This window comes from Empidonax traillii, unplaced genomic scaffold (assembly GCF_003031625.1).
Source record: "Empidonax traillii isolate 1590-97213 ecotype Southwest subspecies unplaced genomic scaffold, ASM303162v1 scaffold1241:size257926, whole genome shotgun sequence".
NCBI classification, from domain to species: Eukaryota; Metazoa; Chordata; class Aves; order Passeriformes; family Tyrannidae; genus Empidonax; species Empidonax traillii.
In genome coordinates, this window is record NW_020956434.1 from 11,943 (window position 1) to 17,606 (window position 5,664).

Below are 5,664 nucleotides of genomic sequence, written 5' to 3' on the forward strand. Positions count from 1 at the left end.
GAAGCTGCTGTTCAGATGTACTCTGTACAGCTATTCTTTCTCTTCAGATCTGTAGAGTTTTATAATGCACCTATCTTGTGTTACAAGACTATTTTTAAATGTGGCAAGCAAGAAACTTCTATAAATTGTAGATGTTATTCTCAGATGTAATGTAAAACTTAGTAGCTGGGCTGACCCAGGATCTGCTTATATTTGTTCTTACTTCATGTCATTTTCTGCTTATCTACTATTCTTGTAAAAGTTTGCAAACAGAAGGCTTGTAAGTGAAGGCTGTCCTTTAATAGGGCTGGCTGCTGAGGGCTGTTCTTTTCTCATTACTTTAATTGAACTATTAGGTATTAAAGAATGTAGACTTCAATAACTAATTCAATAATTGGAATATTAAAGGGAAAAAACTACTTAATGTCATGTCTGTTGCCTAGACCATAAGAAATGCTTTATTTTCTAACTTATTACCTACTGTGCCACATAGAAATGCTTACTCATAATAATTAATGAGAAACAGGATAAGGACTTTTTTTTTAATATTTCAGTCAAGATGAGAAAAGGGCTCAGATTAGACATATATAAATGATACAACTCAGTGAAGCTATTCCTGCTTAGGCTGAGATGGGTCATCTGTGTCTACTGAGCCCATGTCAGGCAGACAGAAGAATGTCAGTGTGGCATTTTGTGTGGCCCATCCTTTTTCAACACAATTACTACAGCATGCTCAGGCTTTCCTGGCACTGTATTAACCTACGCACATGCTTAAACAAATGGGATCCTGTGTGCTGAAGAGAGTTCTTTCAGCTTTGTTGAGGTCATGAAGAGAAATTCTCGAGGGCAGCTTCAGAATTGCCTACAAAAGAAGACACAGATATACTATGATTTTCCAAAGCCCTTTCATGCATTTTCAATATCTGCATGAATGTGAAATACAGTTTTACTAGAAATGGGCTGAAATTCCCAATTGGTGGATTTTGGGTGTATTATTTCTCTTTAAAAAAGGTACTGTAATGTTTATACATTAACTTTATCAAATCTGCTTATATATGTGTATTTATACAAACTGAAAGATGAACAAAACAGACTGAGAAAATATCTGGCATGGCAAGTTTCATAAGGAATAGCGATTTTGGTCACATTAGCCACTTCTAAAGTGAAAGAAAGCAAGGGGCAAGAAAATGGCAGGAATCAAAATGGCGTGTGTGAAGTTTAACTGTTGCAATTAAATCCTCCAAGAGTAATTCTTCTGTGGAATAATTTCTGTGGAATAATTTCATCAATATTTAGAAAAAAAAAATCTTGGGAAGAATTACTCTTAAGTCCTTACTGTTTTATTGTTTAGGACTTCCTTTTATCTAAACGTTATGTTCCAAAGAAAACATCTACTACATGCTAAACTTTTACGTTGTTACTGACATCATAAGACTTCAGGAATATCCAACATTCAGATTTAGACAGAAGTTGAAATTTACTGTTTTAAAATTTGCTATAAAACCTTTTTCTCCCCTCCCCCGTTAACATGTTACATGTATCAGAAAAGAAAGGCCCCTTCGGTTTGATGGATGTTTCACAGGCCCAAGGGTCAGGATGCTCAGGCTCTGTTTACAGCTTTGTCAGTGATATGCATGACCTTGAGTACAGCAATTTTGGTGCCTCAGTAAGCTGCAGTCTGAATCACCTTAATTCATAGTTGGTAGTAAAAATGAAGACATTTAAAGTTAGTGCATTTGTCTGCGTTTTTGGGATGCATCTTTTTACACTGTGCTTATCATCAGTAGAAAGAAAAATAACATAATAAATATCATATTTATCCCTAATGTAGTGTCATAGAAGCCAATAGGACCTGTGATTTTTAATATTAAGCATGAATATCTCTAATAGAGTATAGCAATTCCACACAATAAGGAAGACTAGAAGTAGTTGCATTTACTCTGAATAAGCAAATCAGTTAGTTATACAATGCAGAAAGAAAGAAAAATATGACTAGGGTAGGAAGTCTTATGCTATAATGGTTTATTTAATGAAGGACAACATCATAATCTAAATCTCTTCCATAAGCTGTTCAATCTCTGTGTTAGAAGTTGCATGCATCCGTCTTAAAAAGTTTGCTCAAAAATTTAATTCCTAGGAGGAACACAAACCCTTACATTCATGATCAGTGTATACTCAGGTAATGTTGTGCCAGTATAAGTCTCATGCTATTCTATTCACTTTTCAGAATTTAGGATTCCTATTTCCCCAGTTCATGTTTTACTTCATATGTTCTAGTAAGATCTGTGCCAGAAACATTTACCTGGTTCATATGAATTTTATTTTCCAAGACATTCCATGTTCATTTAATATTCCCATGTCTCATTCTTCCTGTGTCATCTGCTTTTCATAACCACAATTCTTCTTTGTCCTCCAAGGAATGCCTTTGCACTTGGTGCTGCTAATACCAATTGTGTTCTAATTTGCGGTATTAATAAATACTTTTAAAATTATGTGTTGGCAATACCTTTCTCTTTCTGTCATTCCCACATCCCATAGGTTATAAACATGAACAATTAGCTATTTTATAACATGTACTGTGAAAGTATCAAAAGTTTTTGAATATTGGTCTTCCAGCATCATCACCAATAACTTCTCTCCAATCCTTGTAGTTTACCTATCAAGAACACATGTTTTGTCTGCCTTTTAGCTAAGTGCATCTCAAAACCCCTCAGGTTCTATTTGGTTAATAAATCTATTAGGTTTTATTGCATTTATTGATTACTTCCACAAGTCCTTTGTTTCTGCTTTCTTTAAAACATGTCCTTGAAAAGTGTTGAGGTGAAACCAGCAGGCTTGTCACTACCTGGATAATTTTCTTCCTTTCTATACTATACTATGTTCACAGTTTTCCAGTTATTTACTATCACCTTGAGCTTGGTAGCTTGGTTAGGGCTAATCACATCCCTCTCGCTCATACAGTTTTCTTTTCCTATTTTTCAGTTTTCTCAGAACTATGGAAGGATTTCTGGAGAAACTTCATAATCTTGCTGTGTCTGATAGATAAGGACCAGTGTCTGCATTTTCATCTGTGCAGGGCTAAGACATCTACAACCATAAGGCAATACGCTCTTCAGTACGCACTCAGTGAAATGTACATTGATACTACGGGCTAGAAAATATTAGGAGGTTCTTTCCACCTCAACAGAAGTAATGGGAAAAGAATTTCTATTCACTTTACTGGAGGTGTAGTAATTTGATTCTTAATTGGTGTATATTAATCGTATCCATAAATTTAGGGATTGAGGAGATAGCAATTTAAGACACAAGTTGCTTGACTGAATAAAGCTTAATGCAATTTTTAAATAACCTTAGTTGTTCTTGGTCTTAGTGATATTAGCAATTTTTTAGGTGGAATAAAAAATCTGAGAAGGAAGATGACTTATGTAAAACAAAACACTCATGATCAAAATAAAAAGGAGATGAATGTAAGGCTCCCTGTAAGTCTTTGGATTTGCATTTTGAGAGATATATTTTCCTTGTTGCTCTGGAAATGACTGAAGAAAAAACTGGTTCATCTAGAAAAGGTCAAGACAGTAGCAAAAATGTTTGGTTTACAAGGTACAAATGGAGATGGAAGTAGCTCAGCCACATCAATTCTGCTGCTTTTTCACTGTGTGTAAAATAATGTAATTTAATTTGCTGAAAGTAGAGTGAGACTGCCTTTTTTTGGCTGATAATTTTTATTTGAAGATTTCACTGGCCATTTCTTTTGAATCTCAGTAGGTTTTGAGGAATACATTACTGCTAACTAACTCATGTTTGCTGTGTTGTGACTGCTGCAGTGTTGCTGATTGTAAAACTCATTTCTCCAAAATAATAAAATGCATAGCTGTATTGGTTTACTGTTATCAGTTCCCATGGCAGCTCTAAAGATGGTATCTGCTGCCAGACTGTTATGTATCTATCCAGTGTTTGCAAGAGCTGGGTTTCCTTCTACCGCTATGTGTTAATCACAAACAACTACAAACAAAAGCAAGTTGCCTTTTATTATTAACCCCCCTGATTAATGAATAGTGAATGTCATGGCAGAGGATAAAGTAGCCAAAAATAGATGTTTGCTTTCATGACATAATTCCTAAAACCAAAACTAAAATATTATTCATTTTGGAAAACTTCATGACAAACACCTATAAACTTGTTTAAATATCCATCCCAAGTCAGCGTGAAGCAGAACCAAACCAAATCCTATCTGCCATGAACATGCCATAAGTCTGAAGCAGAAAAAATATGTTGAAAATACTAAGTATCACCTCATTTTTTTTTGTTACTGCTTACATGAGTATTGCTTTCAGTGTTTCCATGAATTTCCTACAAGAAATGGACAAACAGTAGGACCCCAGCTCATCTGTAGTGTGCTTTGACTGAATGTCTTTACCCAGTGATGAGAGAAACAAAATGAATAATGATGTTTAAAAGCACTGAAGATAATGCAAAAAAAAAAAAAAAAGTTTGCTTTCTAATTAAATAAAGTTACAGTAGGTCTTTAAAGAACAGACCTGTGTTTAATTCAATTTTGACCACTGCTTCTCAAGACAGTGGAAAGAAGAACAAAAAAGACAAAGAGCATTATGGGGAAAAGGATGTTGACATACAAGGATAAATTGAAAGGTATAAATTTCTGTGATTACACAAAATGAGAAATTAAAGAGCCTTAGTGATTTTTTCTTTTTGAACTATTACAAAGTCAAGAATGAGATATTTATAATAATTAAAAAATGATGCTATACTGCCAAAAGTAATATGAAACTGCCAATATGTATAATTTATAGAGGTTTGTGGTAGTTGAGGGGGAGGGTGGGTTTATGCAAAGATTTTGTACAGAATAAACTGTTGGACTAAGAGGTATACTATTATGAAGCAAAATGATAGTTACAGTTATGTGTATATCTTGATTCTTATATTATTTCTTTAATAACAACATTTTTCAGCATACCATGCACTGGCGAAAGCAAATTATTGATCTATCTAGCAAGGACCTGTAATAGCAAGCTTTCATGCTTGTTTATATGTTTAGCAGCATCTAATGTTAGTTGAGTCAAATTCCTGTCAACATTTTTATAGTCCCAGCTGCTCTGAATTTCAGCCTGGCATTCAGAAAATATGTACCATAAACATGCACTTTTCCACTACTTCTGAACTCTACAATGGAGTCTGCTGTTAAAACTTTTTGCAGAAGCTAGCTATGATGGTGGCAGAGTCTTCATTTATTCCATCACCTTTCTTTACTCAAAATGTTGGCCAATGTAGTTCTGTGCTAAATTCTTTCCTTCTTTAATTCCATTAGCATGGTTACAATACTGGTGGATGGATTTGGTGGTGTGTGCTTATGAGATCCACAAGATACTTAGGTGGCTGTCATTGACTCAGAGTTACTTGCCAAAATGTCTTTGGGAACTTGTGAAACAACTTCTTTCAGACAATGAAAAAAAAAAAAAAAAAGGAAAAATATCCCAAGTGCTTTCAGACTGCTAATCTGAGTTGTACATGCCTTTTGTATTGCAAGTACTTTTGATCTTGGGAGCCCCTGGTGGTCTAGGGGAAAGGCACTGCCCTGTCACTGCAGAGACCCGGGTTCGATTCCTGGTCGGGGCCCCTTCCCGGGCAGATGGAGCTCGTTAGCCCGTAAGGCAATCCATCTACGTC